The sequence below is a fragment of the Pipistrellus hanaki genome (genome assembly GCF_964339955.1).
Source record: "Pipistrellus hanaki genome assembly, chromosome: 1".
Lineage (NCBI taxonomy): Eukaryota > Metazoa > Chordata > Mammalia > Chiroptera > Vespertilionidae > Pipistrellus > Pipistrellus hanaki.
Genome location: NC_140503.1, coordinates 13,257,253 through 13,279,710, shown reverse-complemented (window position 1 = coordinate 13,279,710; position 22,458 = coordinate 13,257,253). Strand labels below are relative to the sequence as shown.

The 22,458-nt window shown below is 39.6% G+C and overlaps 1 protein-coding gene across 3 annotated transcripts in view; it reads left to right on the top strand.

Annotated features, from left to right (window-relative positions):
* The window catches only part of FLRT2 (fibronectin leucine rich transmembrane protein 2), a 98,572-nt gene that overhangs the window by 5,634 nt on the left and 70,480 nt on the right, over window positions 1–22,458 (top strand). Inside the window, exon 2 of one of the 3 annotated variants that reach the window (XM_084864011.1) lies at window positions 5,314–5,429. The exons of the other annotated variants lie outside the window; for them this stretch is intronic. The gene's annotated coding sequence lies outside the window, so the exon portion shown is untranslated. The remainder of the gene's footprint in view (window positions 1–5,313; window positions 5,430–22,458) is intronic. 3 annotated transcript variants of the gene reach the window in all.

Here is a 22,458-nt window from a genome sequence, read left to right as displayed (position 1 = left end):
TTCTTCTTCCCCCCTGCTCAAAACCCCCAAACAGGATAGGGTTAAGCCATTGAAGGGTTTCTAACAGCCAGAGATGACAGTGTAACACCATCCTGTCACATAGAGTTGCAAATACCTGAGTGGAAGAGGTTGTAGATGCAATTTCAAACAGGATTCTGTGCCTCTGTCAGTCAGTGGACACAAGGCGTTGTAGAAAAGAATTGGGCTGGCTGTACTGGAGCAGAGCCTGTTACAAAACTAGCATGGAAGAACGTCTTTTTTTCTCCCTTTCTTTTAATGTCCCTCTTAACACTTCACTAGTTTCACTGCAGTTTTACAAATTTCAGGGACTGCTTTAGACAGAAGAAAGTAGATTCCCAAGTGACACTATGCTGGCCGCCTTGGTGTTAGTTCCCAGGACAGTCATTTTTTTTTTCCTTTTTTTTTTTTTTCTGTATGCTGGGTTTCAGATGATGTGATCTTATCTGAGTTTGACTTGGCCCTGCTGCATCTAATTGGAAGCTCCTCTGATGCCTATTCCATTTATATTCTGGCCTGCTGGAGAGTTTGATTTAGGATGTAGGCATAGCTTCTTAAAGCAACCTTACATCTTCCCAGTTTGAAGCTATGGTTTCAAGAAAGGCTCAAGTATGTGTGAGCCCAAAAGCCTTCAGAAGGTAGAGACCCCCTGTGAACCTCTGATCTAGTTTGAGTCTTCAGCTCTGTGTTCTGCGAGGAAGCATTGCTGCTTCTGAGATCAGCCCTGTCTGAAGTTAAAAAGCGAGCCAGGGTGCCAGGGGGTCTTAGTTTTGCGCTCTCTCTCTCTCTCTCTGTTTCCAAGATTCCAAAAAAGGTCAAGGTGATGTCATTTTATTTTCCATTCAGGTCAGACCTTCCTGGGTAATCATCTTTTGGTATGTTTTACTTTAATTTCATTGCACGTTCATTTTTCACTAGATTACTTTAATGACTTTGTGGTTACTGCCACAGTGATTCAAATTCAGTCCATTAGTGACCTCTGTCTGTGAGATGTGAATACTCATTGTTTTTCTTTTCTTCTCATCAGAATCTACAGATTATGTGCTGGGGAGAAAACGCACAGCCCTGTAGCTCTTTCCAGATATTCTGATTTTCAAACTGGATTTTTCTAATACAGAGTTCAGTGCAAGTAATGATATTTAACAACAGCAATAAAAATGTTAGAGGGTAATCGCCTACTAAACGGCTCTTCTATGGAGCATTGACGATATGATCAACATAAATAAAACAGCAGTGGTACCCGCTGCCAATAAAGGGGTTGTACAGTCAGGTAGACTAATGTTTTGAGACTCACAGAGCTGCTAGATGTCAGTGGAATTTTATTGCCCCCGAGTGCTTACATAACAAGGGAAACTTGATTCAAGCCCAGAACATGTATGTGGTGACTAGATTTCATAGTAGCAGTGTGTGTATGTCTTTAAATTCAGCTGTGAACTTATGGCAAGATCAAGAGCGAGTCAGGTGTGAGAAGGGTGTCTATAAACAGATGGTATTTTTAGGAGACCTTCAAAATCGGATTCCGAATCCAGCTTTGTTTCCTTGGGGTTTTCAAGTTGAAATTTTCAGTTGGAGTTGATTATTCTAATGGTAATGGAAGACAAAGTTTGCTGAATTTCTTAGGAGGGTGGATACCATTATCAGACATTTTCCAGATGGTTTTTGATGTGCTGGTATTTGGGGATATGGGATTTTAAGGATTTTTTTTTTCCTTTTTCCTTTCTTTTTCCTTGGTATGGTTTTGTGCAAAAGACATTTTTAAAGGGCTAATTATTATTATTAAAGTTCAATAATCATTATACTACCCCAGCCAGACTTCTTTTTTTCTCCACCCTCCAAATTGCTTTGCTTATTTAATTTTTTTTCCTAAAACCTACATGTTGGGGATTTGAGTAAGTTATCAGTATTTTTCTCTTTCTTTACTTTTTTTCCAGCTATGTGAGCTCCAATTAAGTATCTGTGTAGAGGAAAACACACACACTCACATGCATACACATCAAGAACCATTTCAAGACAGAGATTCTTTTCAAGGTTTTAAAATATGTTCCTTTCTCAAGAACTATGACACAAATATTGTAATAAAAATATCCTGTGTTCCGATGAATACAGAGACTTATTTCAGCCGCATGGAACAGTAAAACACTGTATTAGCAAAATAATCAGTGGTGTTTTCAGTACATGGTCAAAATCTGTTAGAACCTTCATGGCTTTTTTTTTAAACCCCTTTGGCGACTTTCACATCTACTGGTCTTTTTTGGTTTTCTTTGATTTCTTCTGCTGTGGGTCTTTGAAGTGCTTCGAAATTCAACAGTAGCTACTTCTTTAGGGAAATTCATCATGTTACGTTCAGGATTCCAGAAGAGTTAATGATGCAGAAAAAGTCCTGTAAAACATCTTTTTAAAAGAAGTCCTTCTCTTGCAGGCTTCCCACTCACTGGCCTCCTGCACCATTTGCAGTGAATTGGAACTCCGTTATTTATTTATTTTTCAAATACCACGTCTAACTTAAAAGTTAACGTGGGATGTGTTTCTGCAGAAGCACGCTTCGCTATGTGTCCCGAGTCGCCTGAACAAAGCAGTGTCATTTTTTTTTTGCAGTTCTGTAATAGGGGAAGGTCAAAGAGAATATCCTTGCATAATTTGGGAAGTCAAAAGGCCACATTCATGGCTCTCACACTGGTCAGTTATTCCGCCCCTAATAAGGCACACGTTTTCTGGAAAGTTAGTGGTTAAAAGTCCTGAGCCTTTTTTTTCTTTTCTTTTTTTAAGCATTCACAAAATTAATAAATATCTGGCGTTTCTAGCCATTAGCCTAAGCTCATTAAAACTGAACTATTTTTCTCACTTTCTTCCCTGGTTGCTTTTAAGAGAATGTGCAAGAAACTTGGCAAAAGGTCCCCTTCCCCTCCAGGTCACAGGTCGTGCGTTATGTATTTCAGTTCTCTTTATGAGAGCTTTCAAGACACAGATAAAAGAAGCTTCTATTGGAACCATTTAGGAACCTCAGGGCTTTGGATTTCAACCCATCGGAAAATATCAGGTACCAAAGTTCATAGATGCTATTAGGCCTCAGAACGCTGAAACCTGTTTCAACAGGGCTCCTAAAATTGGTTCACAAATTTACGGCCCATGGAAGTCACCAGAGGTCATGTGGCTGAATGGAAAACATTAGACTCAAGTCAGTCCAGAAATAGGTCCACGTGTTGGTGTCACTCTTAGCCTCAGCTGCCTATGGGCATCACTTTCATGAAACCCAGTGTCAAAATAGCCTCTGGGGTAGTTTCCTCTCCCACTTTGCTCAAGAGTTAGGACTCTCGGTTATTTTGGAGGGGGAACTAATGCAGAAAATAGTAATATTCCTCATAGATATTAGATAAAAAGGAAGTGAAAAATAGGGAGAGTCAATTGCCTCAGCATTTAGCATAGAGGTTCCAGGAAATTCTGTGTAGGTCTTGAGGAATGAAACTGATTTTAAAACACATTCATACTGAACATATAGGCACCTCCTCTCTTGCATTTTCCAGTTCTCACATAGAGGATATCATTTATTCCTCATCATTGCCTCTGGGAATTGGTATGAGGAAGCCCTACTTGCCTAGCTTCTCATTGGGTAATTGGAGCCAGAAAGAGGTTGAAGGCTACCTAAGGCTATGGAGAGTTCTTGAAACCATTTGACATTACACAAAATGATGGGCATTACATTTTATTACGTAGAAGTTTCCTTTTTATATTCCAAAATGATCAGAGTTGGATTTTTTTAAATTAAAAGAGTAAAAAAAAATACAGCAATTCTATAAATATTTTTATTTAAACAGTAGGATTTCACCCTCTCCAACATGATATAAGATGCAAGTTTGCCTGTTCTGGAGGGGGATCATTTTATGATGTAGGCATTGTGACTTGGGACCTTAATTGAGCAACGGGAATGAGCAAAGGGAAGGCTGTTTTTGGGAAAAGAAAGGTTGTATTTCTATAATGAAAACTTGCATTCTCATGTCAGCACTCTCTTTTTTACATTTATGACCTTGGACGGATCACTCAATCTCTTGGAGACTTAATTTCCTCTCTGCGGAGTTCAACAGGGTTGTTCCCGGTTCGGATAAGATTAATGTGTGTGGAAATACCTTGATAACAGTACAGTTTTATATTCCCATAAAGAGGCATTATTCAAATTGATACCATTTATCACTTCATGACTGTCATGTGCTAGGGATAATTCCGGGTTTTATATGAATAAAACGGTAACCAAGGCAGAGTGTCCTGCCCTCCAGGAGCTTTTTCCCTGGATCCTATGGGACATCATCCAACTGGTAAAGTGTGGATGGCTCTCTTCATCACTTCTTCCATTCCTTTAATGGTGCGTTGTCTCCTTTTTAGAGTTGGCTCCACTTTGATACAAGTCTTCTTTTCAAGGATCAAGGGTAAATGGGGTGAGTTGGGTGCCAGGGCCAAACTTTCCTCTCCTGACAGCTTGGCTTGACGTTGGACACTGAATTTATCACAAATGGGTTCCACTGAAGGTCTTTTGGGAAGAAACCATCAACATTCCCTGAAATAGAGTCATTTCCCCTCTGGCTGGGTTTATGCTTTAGCCATTCAAGTTACCTTTAGCAAAAAACACAGTCGTTAATAGGATATATGATGATTTTTAAGACTTGTTTTGCAATATAAGGCAGGTTAGGGCACAAGACTGTCTTTTCAGGAGTTTGGCAGACCTCCTGGGCCCATTACCAATAAATGGGAAGGCTTGATTTATTCTGACACGGACATAATTTCCAAACTTGACCTTCTTTTGACTTTATTAGTGTCACAAAACCTTTGTGGGGCATTCTTTACAACTTATTTCTTCATAGTATATTCAGTTGTTATTTTTATAGTTTTCCAATCCGAGATACTTTTAAATTTTCTGACTGTGTTGGTTTTATTTCTCTAATTTGGACACAGGTAGGCCTTTGTCAAGGTTAATTTTTAATAGTTTAAGGTTGCTTAATTGAAGCCTTCAGAAAACACTCCCACATGAAGTGTGTATTTATGAAATAGGTGATTAGGGTCATGATTCTTGGTCAGAAGGAATGTTTCTATCAGTGATTTGAATGTACGACAGTCTCTATCTGACAATTTTCTTTTCAGTTTCCTATTTGTGATTGCCAGAGTTCTGACACTTGTTTCTTTCTTTCTTTCTTTTTTTTTTTTCTTTTTCTTTTTTTTTCTTCTTTTAAGTTGATTAGTATTTTGGTAGTGCATTGTAAACTATCTGGCCACAGCACTATATTTTAACATGACAAATTACTTTCACAGAATCTGAATACCTTTTGTTCTGGCAGTGCTGAATGGTAGAATAATGCTATTTGAAGAAGAAAAATGTTTACTACTACTCTGAAGAGTTCTGCTAATAAAACGAGATGAATCTGTAGGTATGTGTTTGGGCAGTTAGTGTGCATGTGTGCATCTTTGAAATTCACACCCAAAACTATATCTTAAATGTTAAGCGGGGGATGGACTATTATTCCCTTCAGCTAGGTGGTGCTCATTTTGCCCATATGTCCCTAATGTAATGGAGTAATGAGTTAACCCCAATTATTTTTAATTGGAGATGTACTTTTCCACGTAGGTCCTAGGGAAACTCTAAATAAAGAAAAGCACAACATGCAGTGAGGGAATGTGTTTTTGTGTGGCTGTCTCAGTAATCATGAAGAATATATTATTCTTGTAGAGGCAGAAGGCATATAATAGATGATGAAGAAAGCTTTTTCATTCATTTAGAAGTTGGTTTTTAGCACATATGTCCAGGCTTAAAGTAAGACTGGAGAAACAAACAAGTAATGTAGGATCCATCCACTTGAGTCTACCCAGGTTGGTGAGGAGAGATGGAGACAGAAAACCTAATTCCATTGCAGTTTTATACATGATTAAAAACAGTGCAGTCAATCCCAATACATGTGCCAGGAATACATGAGCATTCCATTTGGAAAGGGATAGCTGGCTGTTGTTAATTTTGTACACTTGGGAAAATTTATTTATTTATTTATTATTTTTATTTTATTATTTTTTTAATATATATATATATATATATATACATACATATATATATATATATTTATATATTTCAGAGAGGAAGGGAGAGGGAGAGACATCAATGATGAGAGATAATCATGGAGCAGCTGCCTTCTGCACATCCAAGCTGGGGATCCAGCCTGCAACTCAGGCATGTGCTCTGACTCGGAATGGAACTGTGACCTGGTTCATAGGTTGATGCTCAACTACAGTGCCATGCCGGCTGGACAACAGTAGATTTTTTTTAAAGCATTGCCTTTGGCATTTAAGGGGTGCTTCTCCATGCACCCCCACTCGCCTCCATGCACCCTTTCGCAGGTGACCAACGCATGGAGCTTGCTGCAAGTTCTGTTCTAGACTCTGACACTAGGCACAGTGAGCTGTGGTTATTATGTCTTGGCTACTGTTCCCAGATTTATCAGAACAGATGCTAAACACTTTCTTCACACAATTCATCTCATACATGACTCTTGGCAGAGTCATAAAAATATTTTATTGTAGAAGACTAACATGCAAATTGTTATTATGTTTATATAGTTCTTATCCTATACTTAGATCAAGATGATACCTGGCTTGTTTAATGATAGATGCTTTGGTGTTATCAGTTCAGTGTGAAAATATTTGTTTCAGGAAATAATTTTCAATAGATTTATGTAAAGGAACTTCTTGCTGCTTGTATGGCAGATACTTCTGAACAAATGCAATGCTCAGCACTGGTAAAGATACATAATGCTGGGGTTATTTTTTATTATTATAATTTCAAGTGTATATAATATAATTTTCTCATTCTACTCACTAATTGAAATTTTTATTGACATGTTGAATCTATAAATTTATTAATGTAGGAAGTTTAATAAGACTTTAGGTATGTCCCAGACCACCAATTCTGTAAGCACAAAAGCTTTTTTTCTGATAAAAATCACATAATATAATTAATCCAATTGGAGCAAACAGAAACAGTTGCTAGAGTGTATTTTGTAAATTGTTAACATCTTAGTAAGTAGCCTCTGAACCAACATTTCCCCCAACATAAAACAATAAGACCTTGTTTTGTTTCTCTGGAACAGTAAGAGAGATTAAAATTCTTTGGAAAATGATTTAAAATATTTTTACCCAAATAGGTAAGGAGCAAGTCCAGTAGTGCTGACAGCAATGGAATTTAAAACTCTGTTCTAATAATCTCTGAGTCCCGAAGGAATGCAAGACATACATCCGTTCAAGTCATGCCCTTGTAACTGGGGATTTGACCAAGATTGGTGCTTCACCACATGCCAGGCACCATGCTAAACTTCCTGTCAGACATTTGGGATATTTTTTCAAAGGGGAACTCATTCCTGATCACCAAGAAATCTGATGGGTTGGCCCAAGTTGTTCTTCCCAAACTTAACCCATCTATCCTAACTGATGGGAGGAAGTGGTTAAAAATAGAGGTTCCTGAGCTCTGGGCCTGAAGATTCTGATTTTAAATCTATGATCAGGCCTCAATTCAATAAATGAATGGGAATGTGGATGCTGAAAAGCTCAGGATTGATCACTGACGTAGATGAATTTCTGAGAGTGTTTTTGCTGTGTATTTTGCCACATAGGAAATATTTCTAAATTTAACCCAATTCTCCTAGCAAAGAACCTTCAGAGGGGCCACCCATCAGAGCTAACTTTGTCCTTGGTAGCCATGGCCTTTTGTATGGTCTTTCCATCATCCATCAGTATCTTCTAAACCAGTGGTAAGCAAACCACGGCTCACGAGCCACATGCAGCTCTGTGGCCCCTTGAGTGTTCTAATGCCACTTCTTCAAAATAGACTCACCCAGGTCAAAAACCGACTTTTGTGCATGGGCTACGAAGCTTCAATTGCACTGTACGTGTGTGCCCACACGTGGTATTTTGTGGAAGAGCCACACTCAAGGGGCCAAAGAGCCGCATGTGGCTTGCGAGCCGCAGTTTGCCGACCACTGTCCTAAACCATTGTACTGGACACATTGTTCTTGGTGTCCCTAGAGTTAATTTTTAAAGACACATTTTAGAAATTACCTTTTTTCCTGTCCACCTATACAAAGCCCATCCAAACTTATCGTAGCATGTGAGATCTGTGACACTCTGATGTCAGTCCTTCACTCAGGCCTCATTCTCAGGCACCCGTCCTGTGTATCCATGTGCCAAGGACAGCAAAACATATTCCTCTTCATTTGTAGCATTCCCCAGGTTGCTCAGCCTTAGTATAGAACATTCCCTGCTTACTCTGCATTTGGCAGACTCTTTTCCTTTAAGATCTCATGAATGTCACCTTCCCTCCTGGTCAAAATTAATAATTCCCTTCTCTGGGCTTCTACAGCATTCTGTTTGTACCTTTATTAGTTCCCTATTTGTGTTGCCTTGCACTGTTTCTGTTCACATGTCCGTCTTTCCCATTAGGTTCCGAGAACCGTGGCTCATTTATTCTGTCTCCTCAGGGCACACAATAGTGTCCAGTGCAGCAGGTTCTGCCCAGATGTAATTGAGTGAATGATTGTGTTGGCCAATCCTGGAAGACAAGGAGATTCATAATCTAGTGATAGGGAGTGCTTCCTGAGAAGTGCTTTTGTCTTCCCATATGGGAAAAAATATACCCCCCCCCACCTTTTTACCTTACTCTAAGCAGGCAAATGCCTGCCGCTTAACCCAACCCAGATCAGTGTCAAGCCCTCCAAACCGCCCATGGGGAAATTCAGATGCCACACCGGAAGGTCTGTTTAAAAAGGAATCATTTTGCTGGGTGATCTTTCTTGGCACCAAATAATGCCACGGGTTAAGTAGATATTCATGCATATGTGATTTACATTGAATGAGACATTTACCTCATCACTTGAACTTTGTGTATCTTGGCATGATTAAAGAGAGCCTGGGGCTTGTGAAAAAATGGATGCAGTTCTTTTTTTTTTTTCTTTTTCTTTCTTTTGCTCTGTGTTTTTATTTTCTACTAGGCATATTATTTCCTGATGGAGATATTTGAGGAGCCAGGGTCCCTCGGAGAAGATAAAAAAAAACTAGAAATGATAACACCCACAAAGATTCTCCTTAGTCTTTACGATTTGACATTGACTACAACAAAGATCACACGAAGTTACAGTCAATTGTAAACTTACAGGGTTTCATGTGAACTTGATGGTGACAGAGTTGGACTTTAATTCCTCTTGTTTACCAAAAGAACATTCTAGTACCACCTTGCCACTTTCATGGTAGATTATTGATGATGGTCAGAGATGATTTACATTCATATGGTGGGGGGAGGTGGGAGCCACGGAGGGTGGAGAGACGGGGCAGGGTATGCACCTGTAAGTATACTCCATTCTCTTCCCCCCTTTTTTTCAGCAAAATTTTCAGTGGTAAAAAAGAGTAGATTATGGTGGAATATATTTTGATATGCCCCTACCTTAACTCTTTGTGCCCTCTGGGCTGTCTATATGTTAGCAACTCTATGCCAATAGGATACACATGGAGTAATGTATGAGATGATTTTGATAAGTGACTATGCTTTAGTACTGGAGACTTACAACACAACCCCAGAAGGTCTTATTATGTTAATTTATAGGAATGTTTAGAAACAGTGTCTTCCAATTCTTGAATCATACTGAGTATTAGCAAGGCCACATTCACACCCAGAAGAAATAATAATAATAATAATAATAATAACTCATCAAATTAATGATATTGATCATAGATAAGGTTTATGTAGAGTACTATTTATGCAGCTTATGTATATTATCACATTTAAATATTCACAAAAAGCCTATAAAGTAGGCTCTGTCCAGTAATATTTTCTCATGTCCTAAAATCAAATTTAGGGTGATTGCTTACTGTCCATGTGTAAGTAAGCTGTGGTCCAGCATTTTATATTGACTTTTTGAGGGATTATAATATAAAAAGTCATGATTCACTCTTTGCCATTTTAGAATGAAAGATATTCTTTGGTCTCTCACTTTAGTGATGTAAAATGAGAGGCGAGAAGAACTACAACTTTTAAAATAAAGTGTGACTGACAACTTTCAGCATGTTTTCAGTATTAACGAAAGCTGTGGATAAATGGCTAATGACTGAGAAAAGCATTTATTGTAGAGAACACTTGCATTTTTGCTTTTACCCTTTTACCAGCATTACTAATAAAAAGTTAAATGGATGGATTTGAGATGCACCCATTTTTCCCTGTGGAGGTGATAATGGACAATGAATGGCCAGAGGTCAGATAATAACATAAAGCCAATGGCCTCTGAGAGCTTGGAAATAATGGAGAATTGACTATGTTATAAATAGGTCAGATTCTCTCCTTTTCTAAATCTGTATAGTTGCTCAGGCAGTAGAATTTATTAGGTGAAAAAATGACCAACAGATGGGCTGGAGAAGGCCGTTGTTCCACATTGATAATTCAAAAAGAAGCACAGTATGTACCTGTGAGCCTTTGTTGAATTTGATTTTTGACCATCTCTCCCTTTTCCCACTTTCTGTTGATGCATTCATCCCTGTATGTGTCAGGGTTGTATTTTATGAATTCAGAGATTGTAACTGAGGCCCTCCAATTAGTGGTCTTTTTTAGTTCCATGTAACTATTATCCATACTGTCCAAACTAAGTGATTCATTCCTTAGTTCCTTCATTTCCCCTGAGGCAGCTAGACTGTGGCTACTGTTATTTCTACACCCTTTTGTCATTGTTTGCCCACGATCTGTCATGAGGCAACTGTGGATGGGGTGGCATAAGATTACTGCTGATGTAGGTCAATCTAGGTGGGCTCACTGATGTGGTTGTTTATGAAAGCAGGCTCTGCCCTGGTGTGGTAAAAGTTTGGGGAATGGCTCCGTAGCCAGCCAGCTCTAAGACCACATGAAAAAAACAAGTCCTGTTTGGCCCTCCGGTGAATTCTGAGGTGTATCTGTCTCTGATGGTGGGAATCCAGCTGAATTGGGTGGAACCAAAACATTTGCTCTCTGCCATTTGCAAGGGAGATGTGATCAGCCACGTGGGAGAAACCTACACATGCCAGTGTTACTTCCTGGAAATGGCTGCCTGGTTTGCCTGGACCACATGCATCTATGAAAGACGAGCTTGTTACCCAGTGTTACCCTTTCCTCTCTACTCTGAATACTGAACTGGCTTGGATTTCCGGTTGGGCTCCAGTGTTGGTATGTTTTAGAATGAGCTCATTATTTCTAACCAGGTCCCATTCTGCTTATAGTTCTCCAATAAATATGCTGTCTGGAACTACCACTTTGAGTCATCTTGATTACTCTCTTTCTCATTCATTTTCAGCTGTTGTATTCCTAGATTTATGCCTCTTTAAAAAAAATTCTGCTCTTGCCCTTTAAAGATGGTTCTACTGTATCCATGGTAGCTAAGCCCATGTGTGGTTTACCACCTCTGACCTTCACACAATAGTTCCATTCCTCTTCCCTAGTCCTGTGCTGATGAGATTACTCTCCATCATTTACAGGGTCAAGTCCGAACTTCTTAGCTGGACACTCAAGGCCTTTCCTTCCATGGCTTCTCCTAATCTCCCCACCTGAAAGTTAATCTCCTCTTAGGAACTAAATTTAGGATGTGTCCTTACTTTTACCTTTATAGTGGTCCAAAGATGGTATAACACTGTACCAAATACTTTACTCAACTGTATGTGAGCTCATTTAGCGCAAAAGCCATGCCCAATCAATGTCCCAGGAGCTAAACCGAACTCCTGGATCTGACCCCAACCTCCCTCTATGAAACATACAGACTCGCCCAAATCTATGTCTCCTCTCTGTACTACTTTCCACCCGACTTTAAATACTGAGCAAATGAGCACGAACAAAGTTTGCACAAACAACTCGTGTCTTTGGATTGTAGAGCTGCCTGATAGAAGCTCCCTTTGTTCCCTCTGTGGAATCCTGTGTGCAAGCAGGGAGCCTGGCTTTGAAAACAGGAAGGTGGAACATTCCTGCAGCATCATGATCCCTGTTTATATTTGTAAAACCTGCAGTCTTTCCAGGCCCTGAGGCAAGAGCAAACAGAAATAATCACAGGCATTAGAACTTGATTATGTTGAGTTGGATTCTTATAACTGAGGCTTGATAGCAGGAATTAGTGGTTTGATAGACTGAGAGAGATGCTTGCAGTACTGCAAAACCCTTGACTCTGGCTTGTTGGGATCTTGGAAGACATCTGGATGTTTTCAAAAATACAACAATCATTTGCTTTTTATCATGTCCGTTATGGTCTTCCTTTAAAAGGTGATCTGCAGGAAGATGCAGAGTGGGGGAGATGTAAAGTCCAAGGGGTTTGGATTCAGACGGACCGGATTTGTTCTGCCTCCACCAGCCAGCGTAACTTAAGCATGTTTCTTCATCTTTTTTGTCTGCTTCCTCAAGTTTTAAATAGAGGAAAAGCAATCCGTATCTCATAGCATCGCTGTGACGAATAGATTAGGTGATGCCTGCCACACATCAAGTGCTCCTACGTGTTGGCTCCTTTCCCCTTTCCCCTCCAAATTGAAATAATATGGATGCTGTGGTTTATAAATGGCAGTTTTTTCTTCTGCATGTAGAAGGCAGTTCTGTAATACTATGTCAGTATTTCTCCAGAGGAACTCTCTGTAGAGCTATGGTGCCTTTTGCCTGATTTCTCTATAATGACATTTATTTCCGGGGGCCAGAAGAGGGATTGGCTACCCAAGAAATAATTAACACTCTGTCTCAATTAGGACACTCACTGTTGAAGAACTCTTAAAATCATTTCTCTTTCTGGAGGGAAAAAAAAAGACAATCTTTCCAGAAGTCCCCTCAAAACAACAGTGGGTATCATGGATCATTAGAAAAGCATTACCCAAAGAAAGTGCTCTTAAAAACAACCGCTGGCAGAGGAGACACTTATCACCAGGCACAGGGGAATTTTTTTTTCTACAAAATTTTAGCTTGTCACTTATAAACATGAAAATTGCAATGCGCATGATAATATTCTATGGGGACGATGCTGTGAGTGTTCCCACTAGGTGAAATTCTCAAGTAAGAGCTTCTAAGGATGAGCATTTGCTCTGAGAGAACCCGAGGGAGTTCCTGTTAGGAACCAGGTGAACAATAAGCAAAAGCCATTACAAAGGGGAGCAAAAAAGGCAAATCCAGTAAATCCTTTTAATGCAAAGCACACAGTGGAAAAAACGAAGTGATAGGAGCCACATTTCATTTAGCAGGAATGACGGATGTAATTATAATTGGCTAATGAGTATTTTTTTTTTCTTTTCCTGCATAATATTAGTGTCATCGAAAGTGATGAAGGTGTTTTGCATATCAAAACCCCCAGTGATGTACAATTATATTTATGGGCTTCTTTTCTGGTAAAAAGTCAGTGTTATTTTGTCCTTAATCTAGATTTCAGTTTAAGGCTTATCCATAGTCTGGAAACACAGTGTTGTAAGATAATGAAATATATATATATATATATATATATATATATATATATATATATATATATATATATATATATAGCTGTAAGAAAGAAGGATCTCTTACTCTTTGAGACAGCATGGAAGGACTGGAGAGTATTATGCTAAGTGAAATAAGTCAGTCAGAGAAAGACAAGTATCACATGATCGCATTCATGTGTGGAATTTAAGTAACAAAATAAACTGATGAACAAAATAGATGCAGAGACATGGAAGCATGCAACAGCCTGAGGATCCTCAAAGGGAATGAGGGGGTGAGGAGGGAGGGTGAGGAGGGAAGAGATCAACCAAAGAACTTATATGCATATATACATAACCCATGGACACAGGCAAAAGTGGGGTGAAGGTCTGGGGAGGGGATGACTGGAGGAGTGGGAAAATGGGGAAAAAAGGGGAGACATCTGTAATACTATCACCAATAAAGATAAGTACAATAAAATAACAAGAAATCCCTTAACACATTTATGTTAAAAATAAGTATATTATCCCCTAAAAAGAAGGATATATAGAACATTATTTTTCCTCCTTTAAGAGACAGATATTAGAGATCCCCCTTGATTATATTTTTCTATATGTGAAATATTGATCTTGTATTAAATACTTTGGAAAGCTAGAATGGTTTTCCTGGGGAAATTGTAACATTGCCATCATTAGCAATTTTTAAAATAACGAAGAAAATTATCTGGATGGTTTTGCCTAAATGTGGTCCTTATGATAGGTGTGCGAAACAAGCTGGGTTGTCATTGCTCCTTCCTTCTCCATGAATCTGAATTTCTAAGTCATTAATGGAATTTTTATGAAAATATTTAGCAAATAAAAAATGAGTATTCAGATAATTCGTTGTCTTTAAGTGATGGAGAGACTTGTAAATAATGAAATCTAGAGAGACATTCCTAATTTAACTGGTAGTTGGGTTTGATTCTGACTCTTAAAACAAGAAAGATGAAGGGATTTAAACTTGAAGTCCCTTTATCTTCTGTCTTCAAAATTCAGAGCACGTTCTTGGTGGAGGAGTGATGGTTGGCTCTTGTGGAATGTGAAGAGAAACATTAGGTTATAACTGAAATGCTATAAACAATGGGGTTGTTTGGAAAATTGGGAAGTGGCAGTTGGGGAGAAGCTTAAGAAGTGCACAGGCATGCCACTTGTAGAAATAACCTTTTAGAATCTCCTTTTCTGCTTATATTATCTCTTACCCTTCTCCAAATGACATTTATAGGGGCTTAATTTTAAAAAAGGTAATGTATTTTTTTTTATCATGTCACTCCATAATTTTACTCTAAAGCCCAAGTGGTAGCAATAGAGTCCACTTGTTCTGTCTAATGGGAAGTATGGAGGGGTTGGTACCTTGTGTTCATGGGTACACCCACACATGATTCCAAGTAAATGGAATCTCAAGGACTGCATGGTTGTTCAGTGCTGGAATGAGGTGGAACTGAGTTTGAATCCCAGCTCTGCTGTTATCTGACTGTGAAACTTTGGGGAAATTATACATTTTATCAAACTCTTCTATAAAATGAGGTATTACACTCTTACAGAGTTCTTATAAAGATTAAGGAAAATAACTTGTGGAAGATATTGTACATAACATGATCTTGGTTCATTATTATCAGTTTTATGTATGTTTGGTTAATTACCACTGAATTTTAAATCCTTTAATCAGTGGATGGATGAATGCATGTATGCATGGATAAATGCATGGAATGGGTAAATATGTATAGTGATTCTGCCCTAAAAGACAGAAAAGATTTAGTTTATTTAAGATTTCAGTAGACCCTAATGAAATAACCAAATACTTACTATAATTATTGCCAGAGAGAAAACATAGTATGAAGTGAGAAACTGAAGATGAGAGCCATTTTTCATGATAATTCTTTCATTTCTGTAACTAGTGTTTCTATTAATTTTTATTTGGGGTATATAATTTTACGTACTTTCGCATAATAGGCAGGACATGTAATAAAATGCTGAAGGTCATATTCCTTTCTGTTTTGTGAAGCTACATACTGCCTAGTCATCTTATTAATAACTAGAGGCCTGATGCATGAATTCATGCATGGGTGGGGTCCGGCTGGTCTGCCTGATAGTGTCCAATAGGGTTGGGCTGGCTGGGGGGTAAGGGCCATGGGTGGTTGGCCAGCTGGCCTCACTCCTGATCAAGGTGGAAGAAGCTGATCAGGGCAAGGCTGGCTGGGGTGAGGGGCTGTGGCTTGCAGTGGGGAGAAGTCATGGTCCATTGGCTGGCTAACCCCACCACCTGGTCGAACTCCTGGTCAAACTCCCAGTCAAGGGGACAATTTGCATATTAGCCTTTTATTATATAGGGTTGGTGCCATGAATTGAGTTGGACAAGCAGTATGGGATACTCAAAAACTCAGTAGGTTGCTGCACAGAAAGTCTGAGTTCTAGTTTTTGTGTTAACTCTAAAAATGTTTGATTTCTATCAAATTACTCAACCTTCTTGAGTCTTACTTTTTTTTTAATCTGGTCAAGACTGAGCATTTCTAATAATTCTCAAATGATTAGGATCAAGGGAACTAGCATTAGTGGTTAGGTGCTTGGCTCTGGATTCTGTCTGCGTGGGCTTGAGCTGCCTTCACAGCTTCACAATTCTTAATCTCTAGAAGCCTCACTTTTCTTATCTGTGCAGTGGGGAGAGCAAAATCAAAGCCTCCTAAATGAGTTGCAATGAGGATTAAGTGAAGTGATACTTGTGGTATCTGGTACCTGGGTCAGTTAAATGCTCAATGAATATTAACAAGTCTTCCAACATGGCTTATTCAAAAATAGGTAAGTCTCACTGACTGATGTTCTCAGAAAGCAATAGACATTAATATGTTCTTGTAATACTGACCCAACAGCCTAAGTCATGGCCTTCAAAGCTACCAAGAGAAGACGATCACAGAAGAACATCCATGGGCCTCTTCAAAGAGAGATATGGTTCCTCTAGGTCCCTATAGTAGCTCTGCAAATGCTGAGTAATGATAACATTAATGATTCTGTTATAGATGGCATGGAGTTTCCTGGTATAAACAAGTAAGGCAAGGAGATCTTTTGGCTTATTGGCAGGATTTAGAAGGCTGATTGGGAAACCTTTGATATGAAGGAGCTATTCCAGAAATCCTTCTAAGAGGCCTAAACTACTGTAACTAATGAGTCTTGTTGCACATACACTGAATTGCCAGATTATTATGATCTCTGAACACATAATAATCTGGGCACTCAGTGTGTGTGTGTGTGTGTGTGTTTGTCTCTCTCTGTGTGTGTGTGTGTGTGTGTGTGTGTGTGTGTGTATTGTAATTATATATGGGGTGGTGATTCTGCATTGTAATTTTGGAAGAGGACAGAGCCTTTTTGTCCTAATTGAAGAAATAGCCTAACAGATGAGGTTTGAAGTGCATTAAAAGTCACTCAGCTCTGCCTATGTGCTTGACACAGTGGTCCAGATTACTATGCAACCAGAATAGACTCAATTTTGTATTCATTAACTTATAGGGTAGTTCAGATACCTTTCAAAAGTGATTTTGAGAGTTTAAATTGGAAAGAAAATCTCATCAGGAATAGAAATCCAAGCCTCCCTTCTCTTTTTAGTCTCATATAGAAGAAAGGGGAAAACGTTTTTTCTTTCTTCTTTTCAAAGAGTTTAACTGATTAAAGGGTTTCACTATGCTCTGTCGGACACCACATATATTTAAGTCAAAACGCTTCATCATTGGGCCAGCAATCCACAAGTATTTATCGAAATCTCAAATACCAGAAAGTTCTAAGTGCTAGTTTAGCGGCCTTCCCGAGGGGCTTGATAAACTGTCATCTTGCAAAAAGGAATCGTAGTAGATAAACACTTGACATTGAGTGATCACAGGCTGCCAATGGCCTCCTTACAGAGGGAAGGTATTATTCCTTCATTTCCTGACATATTAGTGCACCTAAGAAATGCAGCCGGGATGTACAACATTCTTTTTTTTTTTTTTGAAGCTTGCCAGTAACATACGAATGACTCTGAGGTCCTATCTGACCACTTGTGCATGGTTTGAATACCTATTTTGAATCCTCCACCTCATTTCTTAACTGGTACCTGGTGATTCAGTTGAAGCTGACAACACAGTCAACTCATCTCATAGACTGGAGATTCCCTCCCTATTGAAATTGTGCTATTTCTACTTGAACCATTCTTTGTAAAATTTAATTTATTATCTTCAACCTAACCAATTTAGCATTATGTATACGGGGATATGGTGTTTACTTTAATGAATGCTTGTGACCCTTTAGCCATTTCTTTCTCAATGGAAAAATAGAGAGTTACTGCCATGGATTTTAGTGAATTGGGACTGCTTCATGGAACAGTTAGGTATCACTGCAGGATGACCTTTGAGATCTGATTCTGAGGTCTCCTTTCCCTGAGGTGGTTTACTGCCCTGCAGAGCAAAGGTGGCCCTCTGTGCCGTGCCAGCTCATACCCCTCACCCCTTGGGTATACATCACACCCCACACAAGGCTCCGATGTGGATTAAAGACCTATAGCATCATCTAATAATGCCTCTTTAATGGAGATAGACATTATTCTGCTAACGCAATTTGCGCCCTTAGAGACTTGGCATGCAAGTTAGGAATTTGATTTTATTCTTTGTGTAAAAGCTATTTTCATCGAAAGGGAGAGTCGGAAAGTCTACAAGTGGCAAAGTATTGCAGGCTTTCACATCAAATTGCATAGTAGATGGAGATCCTGATGTAAGGGGCCAAAAGAAATTAGCAGCCTTGATAATCCTGCTAATACTTTCAGAAATGACTCTTCTGTATGTCAGATGATGCCTAGACTCCTACAAAATGCTACAGGTCAGCAATGTAACTATTTCTTCCCTACCTAAAGTCTTAAAATCGGTCGGGTAGGGATAGAAGAAAATGGGAAGAAACCCAACTATTAAAAACTGGAAAAAAGATAATTGTTAATACTATGCTGCAGTAAAAAAGAAGGAATTCTTACCATTTGCAACAGCATGGATGGAGCTAAAGAACATTATGCTAAGCAAAATAAGCCAGCCAGAGAAATATAAATATCACATGACCTCACTCATTTATGGAATATGATGAACAACATAAAGTGATGAACAAAAACAGATTCTGAGACAGAGAAACATCGATCAGACCGTCAAACCTCAGAGAGAAAGCAGGGGTAAGGGAGAGAGATCAACCAAAGGACTTGTATACATGCATATAAGTCTAACCAGTGGACACAGACAAGAGGGGGGTGAGGGCATGAATGGGGGTGGTGGGGGCAATGGGAGGATCAGGACACATATGTAATACTTTAATCAATAAAGAAGAAAAAAAACCTTTTAATGATTAAAGGAAGATGTAAACATTTGTATTTTCTAGCAGTGAAATATTAACCAAATATGGATGGAAGGCATATAATTAAGAAATTTACCATGAAGTTGCTAAATTCAGTTGTCTGAATATAGACATTTTGTACTTACATAAAACTGTCTGGAATATACAGATGGTTCCCTTAAAATTAAATCAAAACAATAGTAATAAGGAGTGCTGTCTGGATGTTTAAATTAAAAAAAAAAATTTTGATATTTCAGAGACAATTGTATAGTTTTCATCGGCAGTATCTGTCTGTCTGAGACAATGCCCTGTGGGCCTGGCAAGGGATTTGTGCAAGGCACAGTACTTTCTTTGGCAGGAGCTTTATTTCCGATGTTTCCTGGTCCTTTTGAAACCAGGGTGGTACGGCCTCACATGCTGGTTACGGCCTTTCCTTCCCTTTTGGCAAGCTCTGTTCTGCTTCCCAAATACCCTGCTTTCTTTTCCCAAATTTCATGGGCAAGTGGCGAAATTCATTTTTGGTGATTTCAAAAAGTTAGTGATAAAATTCTATGGCTAAAAATGTTTTCTCTTTTAAAATCGCATCAGAGCCTGAGCTTGGTCGGGCCACACCTGCTCCTGGAGGATAACCCATTTTCAACCCGGGAATGTTGCCTCTGCAGGGTTGCACCTGCACTCAGAGCCAGTTGTAGAAAATTGTTAAGCTCTTCCTGGAAGCAGACTCCTTGAGCTTAAACATCATCTCTCCTCATACTCGGCTACCTTAGATAGGTGCCTTGTCTCTCTGAACCAATCTTTTTCATACATATGATGTGCTCAGAACAGGACTTGGCATGTAGCATGTGCACAATTAGTAGCAGCTGCCATTGGTTGCAAATAATGCTTTGCCAGCACAATTTCTGTCCCATTTGTAACTATCCTAGTAAATGCCTTTGTGAACACTTCCGTTTTTTGAGCGATAAACCCAAAACACACAGACGCTCTCACTCAATTGGATGCTTAAAGCCATGACTAATTCACAGAGCCTCCCCTTTTTATTAGGTAGTTATGTTACCAGTTTGCAGCAACCTTGAGAGCAGGGTTCCTATCATATTCAGCATCTTGCAAAACCTCCACGGCTCCTAGCCGAGGATTGAATGAAGGGATGAACATATCTGCTTGGATTTCTGCTTCCCTAAGTTTACATGATGACTGTTAGGTTTATGAGTGGGGTACCCCGATTTTCAAAAAGGATACACAGTGGTGTCCCAGACAGTATAAAAATTATACAGATCCAGACAGTATAAAAATCACACAGACCCAGACAGCATAAAAATTAAAGCAAAACAAAAAGAGACTCGTTTGCAAACCATTTTGCATACAGCACGCGTTCAGATGAGAAAGGGCATAGGGATTGTAGAAATATAAGTTAAAGGAAGTTCTCTTCAGAGAAGCAGGTCATGGAGTCCTGTAGAAAGTGTCTCATGTGATGTTCAAAGCACAGAGCATGTTTTGCTGTTGGGATATATGTCCTGTGTGTGTCTGTGTTTTCAGGTGGGTGATGACATTATCCTTCTGTTAGCAGAGAAAGAGGCAAAGGGCTCTCATTTGCCCCCCCAACTTATGGTTAGCATGTTCAGGAATTTTGTGTTTTCATCCTGTACCAGTTCTCCTTGCTTCAACAGTTAATTTGAAAAATAAGCAGAGAACATAAACCAAGCAGGTCTGAGGGGGGTGGGTGGAGAATTGGAGCCATGAAGTTGGGCTGGTGCTTCCCTGATTTAAAACCAGAAGCAAAGCAACGGCCGATGTTCCTGGATAGATGTCGATATGCATTATTAAATGAAACAGGTAAAATACAGACTGTCAGAAGCATTTCTCTTCTGGAGACACGGGGAGAATTGAAATGCACTTTCAAAGGAGAAGTCTCTTTCAGCATTCAATCATCCTCTGTTTGAAGCTTTAATTACAGTGCTCCTTGCTACCTAATGCTTTTCGTTTAAAATCCCATCACAAAGGACAGGGGAAGATGCAGTTGCTCAGAGAACAGAGGCGGGAGCCTCAGCAGCAGCGAGGTGTTGACTCACCGGGGAGTCCCTGCCGCATGATTCCTTTCCAGATTTCCATTTTGTTCTCCCAGGGCTTTTGTAGCGTGCCCTTTGGGCTCAGTGTTTCTTTAGAGGGTGACTGTGATTCTGCCATTGCCAGAGCAGATCATAAGCTTGGGGAACTAATGAATTCCGATATGAAGGGACAGTTCTTCACATCGCCTCCTCCGGAACAGGTAATGTGGGTGGCTCCTGGCTTCCTAAGGGTGTAGTATCCTAATCAAAGGAAGTTGTATTGAAAATATATTTGTATGGGCAGATAAAGGAACGAGTAAGCACATGCATACAAGTAGATATGCACATATAGGCGTACATATAGACACACATATATAGCTTTCCTAGCTCCTCATGCTGAAGGCTTTGCTATGCAGCCCAGTAAACACATCTTCTCTGAGCACCTGCTCAGCCTAAGGGCACAGAGGTGCAGAGGGCTCAGTCCCTGGCTCATGTTGGTCATGGTCCAATGAAGGAAAGATAAAAGAGCAATGTCAGAAGCTGTGATGGGGGATGTAAGTAGGTGCCTGGAGCAGAGTAGGAATGGGGCTCATTCCCCCTCTGTGACCCTTGGAAGGCTCCCCGGGGAGGTAACCTTAGCGATGACCCCTGATGAAGGAACAGAAATAAGCAGATAAGAAAAAAATAAGTCTACCAGGTGCAGTGAGCAATCACTTTAGGGCTAAATTTACACCACAATGAATGTGAGTTATTTTCTTTCCAAATTGTTTGGTGTTCTTTGGGCTGATATTACTGCTCAGAAAGTTAAACCATAGGTGCGTGTAGTAACGGTTATATGTGATATGCAATATATGTGCATGTGAAACCATGTAATCCATGTGCTCTTTATAAAGCCCCCTTATACTTTTTTTCTATCACCTCATGGCAACTCAGCAAATGAGATGGATGGGACCATTTTTCAGGTAAGGAAAGGGGGGCCCACAATAATGGTACCATCTGCATAGTCACGTGGCTCAGTTCCCCTCCAGTAATGTTCTTGGCACACACCACTGTGGCCTGGTCTGTGCTGTCCTTGCCACCTGAGGTCAGGTGGCAATGTACAGGCAAGATCTCTGACACAAGGCCCTCTGGGGCATAAGTTGTCGGGATTCGGTCAGTCTGTCTCCATCACTCTCACTTCCAGTTGAGTGGGCAAAGTTTTCATCGGTTTCGGGAAGGCCATGGGATTTGAACAAAAATATGTGGACATTCTTATAGCTCTTCCAGGTCAGCTCCCTTCTCCCCCAGGAATCTATCTGCTTATTTAATTAAATTATTATTTTTTCTTTATTTATTAAGGTATTACACATGTGCCTTATGCCCCCATAGATGACCCCCCCCTCCACTCCCTTCCACTCATGCCACCACCCTACCTGGTGGCTGTGCCCATTGGTTAGGCTTATATGCCTGCATACAGGTCCTTTGGTTGATCTCTGCCCCTTAACCCCACCCTCCCCTACCTTCCCTCTGAGGTTTAATTTATTTTTTATTGATTTTATTGTGGGTGACATTAATTATACAATTATATAGGTTTCAGACC